Source organism: Trachemys scripta, chromosome 8 (genome assembly GCF_013100865.1).
Source record: "Trachemys scripta elegans isolate TJP31775 chromosome 8, CAS_Tse_1.0, whole genome shotgun sequence".
Lineage (NCBI taxonomy): Eukaryota > Metazoa > Chordata > Testudines > Emydidae > Trachemys > Trachemys scripta.
Window position 1 is genome coordinate 45,457,693 of NC_048305.1, and position 18,644 is coordinate 45,476,336.

Consider the following 18,644-nt stretch of genomic DNA (forward strand, 5'->3'; position numbering starts at 1 on the left):
GATACAGCTCCAGTGACGTCCTTTGATAATTACCTCTCCTCAAATATATGCATCTCTCTGTAGCACAGAGCATGCTCGATATCCGTATAGTCTCGGGCAAGGAAGTACTGACTGCCTCCACATTTCAGAAACCGAGTCACTATTAAGTTCATATCAAAAGTAAGATAATAATGAAAAATGACAATACGTGCAGTAGTTTTGGTGAGAGAGTACAGACATTTCAGATAAAGCAGTACTGCCAAAGGCAAAAGACACAAGAATAAATGGATTTCAGGATTTTAGTGTTTTTAAGCAATATTGCATAACCTTGACCTAATGGAACCTATAACAGAATTCACTTGGATAAACTTTAAAATACTTAAGAGCAGGGATGTTTTGTTTTGAGTGGTTCATAATGACAGCATTACCTGATTGCCTTCTTAACACTGTAATGTTAGTTCAACATCAGTTTGTAAGCAACCCCTTCCAATCTCCCCCCATTTCAAAGATCTTCAGGCATTACTACTGAAAATGTGCTTATGTAATAAATCATGATTTGCTCCCACGTGACTGGTATTCTCTAGAGCCAAAGATCTCCAAGAATTGCCCCCAGAGCATATTTTGTTACTGAAACACAGAAATAGCTGCAATGCAAAATTTTGCCAGACAAAACCCAAAGCAACAACAATGTCTTTCTCTCAGATGGGCAGAAGAAAGAATGCTCATCAAAGATATGATCCTGTGGGGTTTGATTTCTAATTAGACAAAGCCAGCAGTGTAAACCCAAATAAAAAAAATAAATTTTTCTCACCAGATTCTTAACTAGAAACTTCTATAAACTATGAGCTGTTCTTGCTGCCCAGTAAATTCTACTTTTAACAAACTTCTTCTAGAATGGACTGAGAAAATATACTACAGGTTTCTCTATTATTTAATTTTGCTGTGGCTAGCAGATAAATGTCATCCCAGTATACTCACTGAAATGGTCCATTTCCTTTTACTGGTGAATTGTTTTGCCTTATTGAATACTACAATCACTTGTGTGGCAGAGGTGACATCTTCTATTAGAGAAACAATGATCTTTCAGTGATGTGGTAAGTGGAGTGAATCATTTGAGTCTGAGAAGGGGAGGAGAATGCTTGATTCAGCTGCACAACATCTGGGTTTTATAAAGAGCTCTGAAGTTTAACACTAACTCGTTTTAGGGCTAAAGCAAAGACTGGGGCAATAATAAGCATACAAAATGAAAAATAGTGCTAATCCAGGGCATGTAATGCTCTACTGCAGTACTCTGGAAAATTAACTTCAGTCAGCTAATTTTGCATCTCCACTAATTGGGCATTGGGTCTGAGTAAGCAATGACTAAGGAAACGTAAAAACTATTCCATATCCTGCTTTTTCACTGCAGGATGATGTGACAGACAACTAGACAGGAAGCCTCCAGCTGATTAAGTCATAACAAAAACAAGTAAATAAGGTCTATTTTAATAGCAACAAATAGTAAGCCAGGACAAACTACAATTCCATTCAATTATTAAAAACATGTTTAGAAAGTGCTATAAATAAAGCCCAGCGAGTGAACTGTGCTAGATAATTGACAGCTCCGTACAAAGATTTACAATCGAAAGTCAGTGCACCAAATTTTCAGAGCTAAGTGTACACAGTTACACACATTGGCAGGCACCAAATTTAGGCATGCAAATACCCAGTGAGCACAAGGCCAGGTAGCAGCCTAAAGTTCCACATGTGCATGCAAATTCCTCATTTGTGCACACACTCTGGTTATATGCATACATTGCTCAGGCATTCACAAGTGTGCATTTGTAAATCTTAAATGAGCAGCTACAAAGACAACAGAATACTAAGCAATACAGGACACAAAACGATGCATAGTCACTCTAGTCAGAATGCTTAAAGGAACAGGTTTGGCCTCTCCTGGGGATTTCTATATTTAAGGAAGCGAGGGATAAAAATTGGCAAGTGTTGGCTAGGAAGCAAGGTTCCCCACAACTGTGTGCATACACAGCTGACCCCCTTTTTGGCAGGCACTGTGTACTACGGAGCACTGAAAAAAATCTCTCCAACAGCAGGGAGAGAGCTCTGCAACATCCCCCCATCCCAGTCCCACCAGCACTCCTCTTGCAGAATGAAGGGGACCCCAGATCACCCCAAATCCCCACAGACAGTGAAAGTTAGGAGAGGGCCAGGGAGATAAGAGCGAAAGCAGTATCTCCATGATCACCTCACTCACCTTTCCTCTCTCTGCGAGCATGCATCTCTCACATGCACACATTGAAAGGGGGGGCGGGGAGAATATGTGGAACAGGGAGCAGAAGAGTGGGGCGGGGGAAGGAAAAGTGGAGAGTTAAGGAGTGAGTAGCAGACATGAGGCAATAATGAATGTCAGTTATATAATGAAGGAGAACGGCGAGTGCGTCAGAGGGAATGAGTGAGCAGAGGGGCAGAGAATGAAGGCAGTGAGGGAACGGGAGTAGGAGGTATAGTGCTTATAGGTTAACAACTTGCCTGCCAGTCACTTGTGCTGCTCACAAGAACAAAGTAATAGAGGGCAATTGTTTCGAAGATTATTCAGAGTGTATAGAGCAATGGAAAGGCAATAAGTCTTAAGCTAGGCCCATTCAATGCCCTCTTAAGACTGGATTGTTCAGACATGCTAGTGCTTCATTTCTCCACCTTAATGTTGCATATATGCTACTTTTTAAAAATTTTCCATTTTTTTTTTAAAAAGATGCTAAGCGTGTTCAGTTGCACAGCCTCAGCACAGGAGTCCTTAATAGAGGTGATCCATAACTCAACACTCTGCACCGCTCAAAGACAAACAGTATTGCCAACTCCCAGGATTTTGTCACAAGTCTCGCAATATTTGGTGATGTCAAGGTCAATGTATCTACCTCCCACACCCCAAGGGTGGGAACAAACAAAAGCCTCCAGAATGTGCCCTCATATTAAAGGACCCAAATGACTCAAAATTTTGGATTTCCCATAAAATGCAGCAGCCAAACAGTAATAAAGGGGCAAGGGAGTTTGAGGCTCATATTTCCAAAGTTTTAGCAGGCCAGAGTGAAGCAGGAGTCCTAGGAACATAGGAATTGCCAGACTGGATCTGGCTCATGGCCCATCTAATCCAGTATTCTGTCTCTGACAGTGACCAGCCCCAGTTGCTTCACAGAAAGGTGAAAGAAACCCCTCAGGAAGCAGATATGAATAACCAAATAATGCTACTCTGAAGCATGTGGTGACCATTACTTCTAGGGTTACCATATTTAAAAAATAAAAAAAGAGAACACTCCATGGGCCCTGGCCCCACCCCTTTCCCACCCCAACTCCGCCCCTACTCCACCCATTCCCCCAAAGTCCCCGCCCTAACTCTCCCTTCTCCCTCCCAGCCACGCGAAAAGGACTGCCCAAGCATTACCGGCTTCATGGTTTGCCGGGCAGCCGCCAGACCCTGCGCCCCCGACTGGTGCTTCCCCAGCACAGCTGGAGCCTGGGAGGGGAAGAGCCCGGCCAGCGGCTTGGGGTCCGGAGGCACGGGGGCTGCCCGAAGCCGGTAGCGCTGGCTCGGGCAGCTTGGCTCTTAAACAGAGCCAAAGTCTGAGTCAGGGGAGGAGCAGAGGAGCCGCGGGAGAGGAAGTGCCCGTCCGGTATTTTTCCCGGACATGTTCGGCTTTTTGGCAATTCCCCCCGGACGGGGGTTTGATTGCAGAAAAACCGGACGTATGGTAACCCTACGTGACTGGTGCCCGGGGCCGGGGGCGCAGCTCCAGCCCCAGGGGGAAGCAAATCCGGACAGTGCCGGCTCCCCGCAACGCGCTGGTGGTCCACAACCCGCCCTGGGGCGCCCCCAAGCCCTGCGATGGCTGCCGAGCGGCACCCACAGACACCCCCCACCCAAAGGACAGGGGCCCACGCCCCCCTCCCCCGACGGTTTGCTGCCTCACAGGAGCACGTTGGTCGTGTCGCAGGGGCCACTGGGAGTTGTAGTTCTCGGCCGCTCCCCCAGCTCTCCCTGGAGCGTGAGGCCCGGCCGGACTACAGCCCCCAGCATGCCCTGGGCAGGAGCCGAGTGTCACACCGAGATGATGTCACAGCGGGCGACCCACACACACAGATTCGGAGATCCTAGCCTCCCTATTTCCCCGGACATGTCCGGCTTTTTGGCAATTCCCCCCAGACGGGGATTTGGGGACCAAAAAGCCGGACATGTCCGGGGAAATCCGGACGTATGGTAACCCTAATTACTTCCAACAATACTCCAGATTAAGGTGAACCACTGATTTATAATGATGCCCATTATACTCCTCTTCTGAGTTGACACTGTTATTTTAGAACTTGATAATTTTGAGTTGTTTAATTTTTCCCTCCAATGTATATTACGTTACATTTGTTTACATAAGCAACATTCGTTTGCCATCACGTTGCCCATTCACCTAGCTTAGTTAGGACCCTCTGAAGTTCCTCACCATCTGCTCTGGGCTTGGCTAACCTAAGTAGCTTTGTGTCATCTGGCAATTTTGCTACCTTGCTGCTCCTCCCCTTTTCTAGATCATGAATATATTAAAGTCTGGCTTCGTACAGAACCTTGAGGCACTCTGCTGTTCACCTTTTAGCACAACAAAAGTTGACCATTTGCGCTTACTCTGTTCCCTGTTTCTTCAGCTAGCTTTGAGCCATTAAAATATTTTGCCTCTCACCTCATGACTGCTTAATGCAGAGGTGGGCAAAATGTGGCCCGCAGGACCATTCTCCCCGGCCCCTGAACTCCTGGCCCGGGAGGCTAGTCCCTGGCCCCGCCCCTACTGTTCCCCCTCCCCCGCAGCCTCTGCTCACTGCATCACCAGCGCAATGCTCTGAGCTGCGGAGCGGTGAGCTACTGGGACAGCGCAGCTGCAGAGCCCGGCCTGACCCGGTGCTCTGTGCTGCACGGGGCGTGGCTGGCTCCAGCCGGGTGGCGCGGCTGCCTGTCATGGTGCAGCCATGCCGCCAGCCACCGGTGCTCCAGGTAGTGTAGTAATGGGGCAGGGAGCAGGGGATGGGGGTTGGATAGAGGGCAAGGGAGTTTGGGGGCTGGTCAGGGGCCGGGGGTGTGGATAGGGGTCGGGGAACAGGGGAGTTGAAGGGGGGCAGGAGTTCCGGGGGTGGTCAGGGAGAAGGAGTGGTTGGATAGGGCAGAGGTCCGGGGGGGGGGGCAGTCAGGAATGAGAGGAGGGGTTGGATGGGGCAGCTGGGGGCGGTCAGGGGACAGGGGCCCCAGGGGGGCAGTCAGGAAGGAGAGGGGGTGTTGGATGGGGCAGTGGGCTCTTAGGGGTGGGGGGTCTGGAGGCATTCAGGGAGAAGGGGTGGTTGGATGGGGCAGGAGTCCCGGGGGGACAGTCAGGAAGGAGGGGGGGTTGGATGGGGCGGCAGGGGTCAGTTAATGGCAGGGGGCCTGGGGGCAGTCAGGGGACAGGGAGTAGTGGGGGTGGATGGGGCAGGGGTCTGGGGGGCAGTCAGGAAGGAAGGGGGTTGGATAGGGTTGCGGGGGGAAGTTAGGGGAAGGGGGTCTGGGGGCAGTCAGGGGACAGGGAGATGGGGGGGTGGATGGGGCAGGGGTCCAGGGGACAGGGGGAGTTGGATGGGGCAGGAGTCCCGGGGACAGGGGGAGTTGGATGGGGCAGGAGTCCCGGGGGGCCGTTAGGGGCGATAAGCAGATAAGGGGTGGGGCCTGGGCCATGCCTGCCTGTTTGGGGAGGCACAGCCTCCCCTAGCCGGTCCTCCATACAATTTCTGAAACCCGATGCGGCCCTCAGGCCAAAAAGTTTGCCCACCCCTGGCTTAAATGTCTTTAGTAGTCATGAGACCTTTTCAAAGGCCTTTGGAAAGTCTAAATACATTTTGTTACCCAGTTATCCTTTATCCACTACTCTGACACTTCAAGAGAATTCTAATAGATTAGTGAGACATGATTTTCCTTTGAAGAAACCAGGTTAGACCCTATCACATCATGATCTTCCATGTGTTTTACTAATCTATTTTTAACAATCTTTACAATCAGTTTGCCAAGTACATACATAAGACTTAATGGTCTAATTCCCTGGATCACCCATAGCAGCTTTTTAAAAATATAGATTCAATATTTGTTACTCTCCAGTCCTCCAGTATAGTAGCTATTTTTAATGAGAGAATGCACATTATAACTAGTAGTTCAGCCACTTCATTCAGTCACATTCCTCCTTAGAGGCTGAATAAACCTAAAGTGCTTTGTAAATGGAGGAAAGACGACGTTGTTGTGCATATATATCCAAGACTGAAACATTCCTGAGGTTTGCAGCCAAAGCTGCTCTGCCCTGGATAGTGTGAGCAGCAACAGGGTACTATGTGGAGGCCCGCCAGCTCGTAACAGGGAGAACATATCAGACAGTGGGTTAGATATTGTACTCTCTGACAATACTGCTCTTGGTATTAGCATCAAAAGAAACAAGAAGTTGGTTGGACTTCCCAAGATCCTTAGCTCCCTCCAAGTTAAAATCAAAGAATATTTTAGTGTTGTGGAAAAGGATCTCATTGGGACAACTGTGCAAGCATGACAAAAATGTTGGTAAGAGGATAAGAGTCATGAAAATGAAAGTTTGTCTCTATCTCTGGAAGGGCTGCAGGATGAATTAATGGTACTACTATAATGCTTGAAAAATGTAGTATAAGCTCACTCATTCTATGACCCACCAAGAAAGTGACCTTCCATTTAGGAAACTAAAGCACATCAAGTGACTCAAAAGGAGTTAACAGCTTTATCAAGAACATATTAAAAACCCACAATACCAAGGGGGTTTTAAATGTGTAATTTAAAATGCCGTAAGCACCATGTAAATCTGATGATAAGGGTGCAGACAGTGGTTTGCCTTTGATTGGTACATGATAGGCCAAAACAGTCACCAAATGAACATGGATAGAATTAGTTTTACGATCAGACAAATGAAGAAAACAGATAAACAGTTTGGGGGAGGGAGGGAGAGGCATTTAAAAGAAGGGTCACATGGGCTTGAATCACACCATAAGGTTTTTCCACTTAAAGCTTTAACATCCATCTGGTAAACAACCTGAAACACCTGTTCAGACACCACATGTCTGGAGCCCTACTCTGTTAAGAACTTTGAAGGAGAGGGCTCCCAGGCTAGGATGCAGCAAGGTGCTCTGGTTCCATTTACTCATTTATGGCAAAGCTCTGTCTGATGGAAGTGGTCACCAGTCTGCAACACAATTCAGAACCACACTTGCCTGAGCCAGTATGGGGCTATTGGAATCATTAAATCATTGCCTTTTGTTGTTGTTCAGGACCTTTGTTAGCAGAAATGCAGGAGTCTGCCTCTCCCCGCCTGTGAATGGAGAAAGCATCTCTTACTAATGCTGTCTTTTACTGGTACCATTTACGGAAGTTCGTCCTGGTGACTTGTGAAACAATCCACCTCCATTGTCACCTCACTGGAGAAAGATCTGATCCACCGTACCCGCATCTAGAGATCCAACCATGGAGATCAATCACTGGCTCAGTCTCTCTGCAATTATGTCCTCTTTTTCTGCTAGTAACTGGCAACCAGGATTATATCTTGAGAGAAAGAACCTGCTCCCATACCTGCTGGGCTTCATGACACAGCAGCTATGAACTGTTGCCTCCCTGTTTGTTACAATTGTGTCAAATTTTGTTAAAATTTTAAATCATAGCTAGGTCTCTGAAGGTTCTTACTTTACACAGGTTCTGCCTCATCTCCAGAGCTCTGATGAGCAGCTGCTGTTCCTGGAGAGACTAAGCTCACTGAGTAAAAAGCCTCTCTGTGTAGTGTCTCCATCTATCTACCTTAGGTACTTATCACATCACAGGATGAATACATCCTAGGTAGGTAGCATTTGAATGGGTGGAATCCGGAAGTCCAATCCCAATTGGAGATTATCCCTGGCCTGTCACCAAGGTAGAGTGGCTCACAGGTCATCCAACACTTATTTCTTTTATTTGGCCTAGATCTCTGAACCCGTGCTCTGATAAAAGTCAAATCCTACTACTTTGTCATCCACATTTACTAATCATTCTCCTTGAAATGGGAAGTCTGTTACTTCCTCCATCCGACTCTATGGATACTACTGTACCTTTATTGTATCTATACATGCTACTTGTATTAAAGAGACTGCAATCACCCGAGAAGCATTTTCTGACATTTTGGTGTAAAAGACACTATAGCAAAGCATATATTTCACTGCATAGCAGAGTTACGCAATCCAACAAACGTTAGAATTCATGTGATATGTATTTAGATTTACCAACCAATTTCTTTCAAAAGCTATTTAGGAAGTTAGTGAAAATATGCCTTTTAATATTGATTTAATATTAATCCATTTGTGTTATATCAACAAGGTAGCTATGTAGAAAGAGAGTTAGTGGCATTGATTAGGCAGGTTGCATTTAAAACCTATTTTGCAATCTTCCCTATGTTTGACTTAAGAAGAGTACGCAAGCTGAATTTACGGATATATCTTAATTTTTATCCGACATTTTCCTTGATCTAAAACAAAGGAACTAAAACGTTTGGAATCAACAGTCAACAGTAACAAAGAAAGTCGGCAGGAGAACAAGGGTAGATCCCTGTGGGGGGGAATATCTTAAAATCTACGGTAAAGTCATAGTTGGCAAAACTAAATAGATCTGGTAAACATCAAAGATAAAATTTAGCAGGAAAATTCCATCAAGTACCATTAAAAGAAAAAATGGGACCAGCAGGGTTACCAGTGAAAAACAATGCCAGGCCTAATAGCACTGATCTACCAGAAGCAATTTATTATGACACCAGAAATAGCTATTTTCACAGTGAATGCTTGAAATGAAAACTTTAAAGCTTCTTTAAGTCTTGAGCTATACCAAAGTATTCAGCCAGCCAGCCAAAATAGCTGAAGGGAAATAGGAAGGCCACATGTGGAACTAATTACTCATGTAGAGGCTATGACAAAGAACATTTCTCCAGACTTTTCATGGGGGCTTCACTTTCAGGAAGTAGCTATAATTACTGTTCAAGTCTAGAGCAGCCTGCATGCCAGTGACAGTTCCAAGAAAAAAAAAAAAAAAAAAAAAAAAGAAAGAAAGAAAATAACCTATTTGCCCTTTTCTTAGTCTGAAACACCAAAATATAAAGCATAACTGCAGTCATTAAAGAGAATCAAAATAAGCACTGGCATATTGCATTAGGTTCTCGAAAGAAATTCTTTTCACAAATTAGTTTTTGCAGCCTTTACAGAACAGCAAGTTTTGTTTCTACATTAACTCGCTCTCCGTTGGCTGCAGCGAAACTGTACATCTTGACTTTTTACAGCTTTTCCATAGTGGGGCCCACTTCCTGCCCAGTTGAGGAAAAAAATCTGGCCTGAAGATGAAATGACTGCTTAACATTACACTAAAACATCTGGTACCATTTTATACACAGACCCATGTCTGAGAGCAGGCAATTCTAGCGGTCTCACCAGCGGCACAGTGCATACCCAAACCTCCCTAGGGTGACATCATCCCATATATGGACTCTCAGGCCCAACCCTCCCCCTTTTCCTGGTCCTAAATTCATTGCCAGATCCCCAGTCTGCTGCAAATGTGCCACGTCAAGACTGGAAATCACAGCACTTCAGTGTGTTTCAGTGAGTGCTGCAGAGTTTGAGGGGAAGCTGAGCAGAACCCCGATGCAGGAAGGCAGTTTTTCCCAAAGACTAAAAGAGGATTTAAAATAAATAAATAGAAGCGTCTGGAGATCCTGCTCCGTCGCCCCAGTGTTCAGACTACCTGTTCAGGACAATGCTGTTGTACAGTAGTCTGCACATTGGTTAGACTGGGCAAGGGAAAGCAACGACATGGACTTTGGGGGACGCCAGTTGCTATTGCCAAGGAGAAGACCATTATTGCTCCTTTCAGATCTCATATACAGTATTTTTCTTCACAGGTTTTACACACTAGGGAATAAGAAACGCTAAGGGACACTGTGAGAAAGGAGGACTTCAGAATAATGCGGGGAAGACATTCTGGTAAGGCCTACTTTGGAAGAACACCTGGCCTATGACCTGGCGAACCTAGGTGACTTCCCCCTCCCCCATTCTTCCAATCATCACCGCAAGACAGATGGAGCTCTGGTGATTTACTAAAACGTATGCAAGAAAAAGAGAGGTATATCTATATCTATTACATCGAGAGGTATACATAACATAACTAAGTTCAGTCATTTCCATGTATTTACTTAAAAATAAAGCTTACTTGTCCCCAAACTAAGAAGGTAAATTTAAGTTTTGTAGACTATAGCAATTGCTATGAATATGTAAGGTATAACTCAATTAAAAACAATTCAGAAAAATTGATTAAAAATATGAATTCTGAATAACCTCTTATGAGCTATGTAATTTTAAATGACAATTTAACAAAAGTATTTCTGCATTAAAGGGATAAAAATATTAGCAAAGAATGTGTGAATATTAATAGTACACATTCTAAAATATTTATTTATAAAAGGTCACTCATGACAAAACTGTAATTATATTTGAAATGAAGCTGAAGCTTCATTGTATATTTAAAAATATATGCAATATATGCTAATTAAAAATAAGAAAAAGTGACAGCTAAATATAGCAAGACACTTGCCAGGCTTTTGCCCGCTAGAAAATTGAAATCTTGGACTGGCAAGGAATATCATCCCTAGGAGAACAGACTGAGATAGCAAAGCAATAAATGAAAAAACAAACCCAGTAACCTTTAATCTCACAATACATGTTTGTGCATTGTTTACAAAAGCCCAGCACCAAACTATGGTTGCAGCTTCCTTGTCTATACTTCGCATTGCTGATATTTCTTCTTGCATTCAGAATGATAAGTTACTTTGTCTCAATTCCCACTGATAAAAATGGAATTTGTAAACGAATGCAGAAGTTTTCTTTGGTGAGTTTCCAGCTGTCCTGGTAGGGGAAAAAAGCCCTCAGGCTGAATGAAATCCCCATGGAGAGAATAATACAAAAAGTCTGGGCTGCAATTTGATACCAGTTGAAATTCAGAGTCAGCTCCCAGATAGTTAATACTGGTAACAAACTACTACAACTCCAAAAAATAAAAAAATAAAAATAAAATATACCCCAAAAAGTATTCCCTTCTATATGATGCTTGTTATTTATAGGAAGATTTTGAATGAGTATACTACAAATAAAAGTACTATAAATAACTCCATTACAATTACTTTTTGCAATATGTATAAGTAGGGATTTTTAAGCAACCTTGATGCTGTGTGATTTTTATAAATATATATATTATTACCTTTCTCAGGGCTCTTTCAAAGCTCAATAAAACCCTTCCGAGGAGCTACTATCATGCAGTATTAACTTCACAGTCCCAACATGGGTTATCATATAGCTTATGCAGTGAGAATTCTCGCTGTCATTTCCCCTACCATCCCATCTAAACTACTGTATTTTAACTTAAAAAATTTTTCCTTTACCCAGCTTCTTTGGTTTTATTTCACAAAAAATGATTATCTTTGGAGCAAAAATTATTTTTTTATTAACAGATTACAGTGTGACAAGAAGGATTTTATTCTTGTATTTTAGAGTCCTGATCAGTAAAGTAGTAACACATTTAAATGCAAACTTATTAACAGAAAAATCAGAAGAGACATGAAAAGACAAAGGAGTGAAACTGAATTCATACAAATGTTAAACTCTTATTATTTTCACTTCTCACATGAGAGTTGTTTTAGGAATGGCAATTCTGCAACGCTTTATAGTTTATATTGTAAATGGGAGGAATAATTTTAGGTTTTAGAATATCTGGTTTACATTAAGACAAACTTACTTAGTTATATAATTCCAAAGGAAAGAGATTGCTCTACGCAAGCTATTGCCTTTTTTTTAATAGTCAATTTTACATCTGTCAGAGTTTGCAGACCAGAATCACAAATAAGAAAATTTTTTATCTATTCAATGAGAACCATTTAATTACGCTAATAATGTTAAATTAAAAAAGCCTGAGACAACTCCTGTAATTAGGAAAGATGATGAATGGCATATGGAAATGGTGTGTTTCTCTTCTCTAGTCTATTATTTGAATTAATCTTTACGTTAAATGATCTTTCTGTATTTAGAAAGTGTTTACTCCCACCTCTCCTCCTCAAAGTTACATTTTCAGCCTGTATGGCTGAAGGTGGTTGTGGGGACGACCCCTGGCATGAGTTTTGGGAAAAGGGAGGGAGATTGCAGTACACAAAGCAATAGATAGGAAAAGAAAGAGTGTATTGTTAAGGAGCAAGGAAATATCTACTCCAGCACAGCAAAAGAGTTTCATTCGGTGAATTGAGTAACCGTACTCTTCTTGATCTTAACCAACCAGTCAGGAAAAAATATGTTTCTTTCTTTCTTTCTATTGCCAACACTTGATTTGAAACTTATTGTGAAAGACTATTTGGGGGAATGAGTTTATGAAGTACAGTTTTAAAATACTCATACATGCACATAATATACAAATTCTTCAAGAACAAGGATGAAACACTAAGGTTTATAATGACTGAGAAATATGAATCATGTTCAGTGGGAAATTTACAGTGTGGACATAGTTTAATTCAATCCAATACTGTATTCAAATCTGTTGCATGCAGTGGATAGTCTGATGTGAGAAAAAAAAAAAGTCGGATTTTAACAGAAAAAGAACAACAGAAATGGCAAATTAAAGTATGTACAACCATTTCACTACCAACAGATCAATATTGCTGTATGATAGATCAGTTATTTTGTTTTCTAAGAGCAAACACTTTATCTGTTACATCAAACCAAATTCAATGGAGGGAGGGTAGGGAAAGAAATATTTTCAAGCTTTCTGATTAGAACACTGCTCCCTTAATTTTAAAAAGGGAGACCCACACAGGAATTGAAGGCAGCCATTTCTTGACCTTACAGAAGTGAAATATAAATCCAAACAAAGGCATCCAAAGGCAAAAACCAAAACGTTTCTTACAATGGAAAAGAGTCACAGATATTGTTCAATCTTTCGTCAGTATGTTGTATGTTCCCCCTCCCCCATTGCCTAGGGCTAATGTGTCCGTATTTTTGGAAGACTAAAAAATACTGCCTTCTCCCCCTTCTCAGCGCACATACACACACTTTTCTCCAGACCACCCAAGTATCATTGCTTGGTGGGAACTATTATAAGCAACAACAACAAAAGTCAAATACCAGCATTTTCAAACTTCTCTATATTTTAAATGGTAAAAGGTGATGAGAATGGGGGTGGGGAATCAAATATATTAATCGGAATGTAGAATAAATAAAAAAGACACAGACTTCCAAGAGGATCCAATTTCTAGTCTTTAAAAAAAACATTAGATGAAGTCTTCTTCCCTTTTAGGAATACCACCTTTTCCTTCTCCAAGAACATAGCCTTCACCATGACTTGCAAAAGGTTTTACTTACTAGAACTGTGCTGCATAGAAAATTCCAAGTTAAAATAACATTAAGGTTTTAACCTGCAAGAGACAGGAAATACCACAGTTAAGGTTGGAAAACTTCTTAATTCACTCCAATGTGCCTTAGTATTGCATTTTGTGCTACATGGTATAAACTATCTAAAACCACCCACTTGGATAAAGACTAGTAGTAGTTGCAATATGCATAAGATGAGTTACAAATACATTTCTGTCTTAACTCTGAATTTGCTAGCTATTGACAGTTATCAGACCCATTAATGCTATTTTAATATATATGTGCACATAAACCTACTCTGTTTGTGAATTTTCTTTTCCTTACTCACTATTAGTAATTCAAAATATTTCTGTGCTTCCATAATACCTTTAAAATTTATATTTACCTAATGAACCATATATTTTACTTGTGCCCTTTGGTATATTGTACAAATAAATTTTTAGCCACGTTTTAGAAGTACTATTAGCAGTTCAGCGCAAGATCTTTGTAAACATACCACGGGTGTCTCTTTAATAACATATAACTAATTAATTGACCATAACAGCCTAGTCTTATGGAGTCCTAAATGAACTGCTTAATATAAAGCAAAAATAACCTTGCATCAACTCTACATTTATAACCCTTAGTCCATTTTAGTTGATGAAGTCTACCTTTGTATGGTCAATAATCACTGACTAGAAAATTCAAATCAACTCATCTCCCACCCTCCCATAACACCTTCCTCCCCCACTCAGGCACCCCAATACCTGCTTATATATACTAGTCCATATTCTAGGCTAATGTGGCCTACACATTCTTGTTTTTGATCCTCTTGTGTTATTGATTCCCAGTGGGTATTTTTACTGCACAATTGTTTTGGTATTTCAAGAAAGCACAATATCAAATCAAACATACCTAATTTTCCCCGCAATGTAAAAATTTTTAGCACCAAGTCTACATACTAAAGCAATTGAAACTTTCAATGACCAAAGGAACACTAAGTACAGAAATGCTCTTAAAACTGATATGTAACTTATTTTTCATGAAAGCAATTGATTAGTCCACATTATGATCTTATACTTTAAGTTTCCTTTTAAAATGGTCAAGCTGTAGGAGGACAAAAGTACTGAATTCTAATTTCACTTGAAATTCATTTTTTTTAACTATTGTATTTTACCACAATAAATGTACATTGGCTTAGAATGGGAAAAGGCTTAAGACATAATATGTCATATCTGACTTGGCTATTTATGTACTGTAATTTTTAGTTTTAAAAAAATAGACCTAACTCCAACTTGCTAAATTTAAATCTGAAATTTATGACTCAGTCTAACTGATCTATTATCTATAGATGTGTCAGTTTTCTTTATAGAAATATCAAATGTATTATATAATGTAACATAATGTATAATTATTTATATAATATATTTTAAAATTGTAAAACATTTGCTTTTGCCTTTGATAAATTCAGGCCTTTTGTGGCCAATTTTCAGTTAAATACAGCATATGTTTTAAAAACATCTAAATATACGAGATGTTCACTTCTTGCATGACAAACAATGATGATTTAAGGAACAGTATTTTAAAACAGAGTACTTTAATTTGTATAAAAGTTGATGTAGCTTTCTCTTTAAAAATCTTTTAGTAGAAACCAATGTTTGAGGTTTAAATGTCTTTTGAAATTACGGCAACATCAATAATTTACTGAAAGGCATATCAAATGTAGGTCAAATTTCACAAAGTCTATTTTGGTGCTTTACATATATAACATTTCAGCAAAGAAACACCTTTTGTACGAAAAGTGTTTGTTTGCACATTTTTGATTTGTAGCATAAACTACATTTAATTGAAAGACATATATTTTAAGCCCAGGACTGCTCTTTTATTTTGGTTTTCACATATAGAAATTACTCATTTTGAAAGAAATAGGAATTAAAATTATATGCTAAACAAAATATTAGTGAAATATGCTCCTTTTGATTGTTCCAAAGCAAAAGCCTCACACAAATTTTTTTTACACACACACACACACACACACACACACACACACACACACACACACTCTCTCTCTCTCTCTCTCTCTCCTTCCAGAATATTCTTTATTGGGACATTCTACATATGGCTGCTTCCATCTATACAGCATTATTTGGTTTTGTTTTCAAGTATTTAAGTTTACGGTACTTATCTATTACTCGAAAATATGTACTGTATAAACATATCCTTTATCTTGAACTTCAGTATTTCTGTGTTTCCAAGAAGAGTAAAAACATCTGGTTAAATCACTACATGCTGTGCAAGTACAGTATCTGGGAAAACTCGTGTATGAACTGGATTTAAAATAAACCATGGTTTAAATCATTGTTCTTTTTAAAATGTTAAATGTGACCATTCTGTTGAAATCCTACCCCATATGCATGTCAGCATAATTATAACTAATGTAAAATGCATATTTTCTGAATAAAGTCAAACATTGTACTTGTTCCACAGCTCCCTAATGTTTTAAAGTTTAATTCTGTTATGTGTGTTTCCCCCCAACAAAGTCCCCAAATCTGGAATGGTACAGACTGATTCTTATCAGCCGGTGAGGAAAGGACCCCTGATGGATCCAAGGGACTGGCTGGACGGAGTTGTCATGTGTCTGCCTGTCTACACTTGCTGTGCAGAACATCCTCTCACCTGTACAGCAGGCACAGACAGGCAGTCACATGACAACCCAGCCTGAATGACAACCAGCCAATGAGAGAGCAGCTCTGACAGACTATAGCATCTTCACCAAGAGCTACAGGAAAGAGTCACTTTTGGATTTAAGTCTGCTGGTTCAATAATTAATTCATGTGTACTTTTTATTATTAACTTGGTCAGCATATTGAAATCCACCCAGAGTAAAATGAACGGTGCCTATCAAATACAATAAAACCCACTGCTGAAATTTTTACTGTGCTTTCTATAGTACTCTTTTCCTAGTTGTTCTTATTAACTCACTAACCATGAATTTTATTTGTATCCTGCTTTGCGGCACCATTGCAAATGGGAAGACGAAATACATTTCTCACTTATATTTTGATAACAGCACATGAATGACTAGAATTTTATTAGATCATGCAAAATTAATGTATACATGCTGATCATACAAAAAGAGGAAGTTATTCTTTGGCTAGTAAATGCTATTAAAAAGAACACCATAAGATTTCTGAATATTTTTCCCCTCTTTAGTATGTGGGATTTTATTTCCTTCTGGAACAATGAAAAATCCACTTCCTCACTCATTTTCTCTCCTCCATCACAAGACGCACATTATTTTATTACTGTAGCTCAACTGTAAGTTAAATTAATAATACACATTTACTCACTAATGTTGACAGCATTTTTATTTTAAAAATCGGAAGCATTTGATTTCAAAATAAAAAAAATACAGATTTTGTAAATAAAGGGAAGAAATAAGTCAAATTTCAGTGGTCCCATTAACTTTGCACTCACTTGTTCAATAAGATCCCAAACCTACACACACTATTACACATGCTTAACTTTAAACAGGTGAGTAGTTTCCTTAAAGTCAATGGGATTACTCATCTCAGTAACCTTAAGCATACAAGTCAGTGTTTGCAGGGTCAGGGCCTAATTCACAATGGGCCTTCCAGTCATTCACCCAAGCAAGATTCTTCTGCTTTCTACAAACTTTTCTTAATATTTGAAGACTGATCAAACTCATATTTTTGTTTCCCCCAGGAGTACAAAAAGACCTTATTCCTCTGATTCTCATTTAACAATCATTAAGATTAAAAATGCTGTACACATATTTGAACAGCAACAAAACAATATCAATAAAGATCCATAGAAACAAATTGCTTTATGCTTGTCCATGCAAGCAGGACAACCAATGATGAAATCCACCATTACGAAAATGCATTATTTGACAAAGTAAGTTACTTCAAAATAAATTCTACCGTGAATTCTTTAGTACAGGGCCCACAGCCAACAAATAAAGCACAAAAGATAGCTTCTTCAAATAGCAGGAGAGGACAATACCTGCTTACATTTTTAGGATGCCTTTCATCCCAAAACAAGTCCCAAACTATACAAAGCATGGACAGTATAGTTCCTTATGGGCACATGCCTACATTAGAGGAACTGCACAACTACATTGTCCCAGCAGGCACTGTACCTCAAGAAGGCACAATATTATTCAGAGCTCCCTGACACACAGGGAGAGCACAGCTACTGCTACACTCCTTAATGGGGTGCAATGTACACTGATTCCCTGGCCGGCCAGCTCTGCTGTCTAGTGTGGCAATAGCAGGACCATAGGTCCTTCTCCCCACCCCGTCTGGAGAGGTTAACACTGCCATAGACTAGATTTACATGGTCACTGCGCTCACGCATGTGCAAAGACTGTAGTAGTGATTGGCATCTACTTAGGAGGCACAAGGGATAGTGACGTCCTTATGTGCTTTCATAGTGCTCATCTGTGCAGAGCATAGTCACAATTCAAATCCCTAAATACAGAAATCATTTCATACATTGCTGAAGACCACCTGCCTTAGGGTGAAATACAACAGCACACAGCAACCATAATCAATAGTTTAGGACAGGAAATGACAAATACCATATCCATTTGAAACTAAAGAAGAAGTTTAGGGAAGCATAACAATTTGTCCAGGAAATCAGAGCTAACATCTCCTGCTCTTGTGAAGAAGGCTGCTAGACGTTTAATTACACATCCTCAATTTTAACTATTCTCATGAAACATCGAACAAGCAGGGAGCTCAGTACTTTTCACAAGTTCTCAGGCTCTAGCTGAGTTAGCAGTCTAGATTAATGCAGTACAGCAGCAGACACTTCCAAAAGTGTTTTCAGGAACTCTGAAGCCTCCCACTGAACACAAATAGAAGACTCAAGAATTCCCAATCATCTTTAAGGCACTTCTAAGTACCTGAGACAGCACTTAGTGAGACTGGTTAATTTCACTGCACTACCTTTCAATAATATGCCAAGGCCTACTGTATAATAAGAATAAAGAGTAAGCTGACATATAATGCAAGACTATAGAGTTCCACAGAGAAATTTTGGCGTCATCATTAACCAAACAAGTGATTTGTTACCACAAGTCAAAGACAACAGAATTTCCCCATGATGCAATGCGGAACGTTGGTCTGTAGGACTTTCAGTAACTTCTACATTATGATTAGAGTATTAACTATCACTCTATTTTCTTC

At 40.5% G+C, this 18,644-nt stretch overlaps 1 protein-coding gene and 1 long non-coding RNA gene across 7 annotated transcripts in view; one reads left to right on the forward strand and one right to left on the reverse strand.

The window, feature by feature from the left end:
* The window catches only part of DNM3 (dynamin 3), a 325,491-nt gene that overhangs the window by 154,668 nt on the left and 152,179 nt on the right, over positions 1-18,644 (reverse strand). The gene's annotated exons all lie outside the window — the stretch shown is intronic.
* Positions 9,602-16,364, forward strand: LOC117881269. Its single transcript, XR_004646745.1, has 2 exons — positions 9,602-9,648; positions 9,948-16,364. It is a non-coding gene; the product is annotated as an uncharacterized LOC117881269 (long non-coding RNA).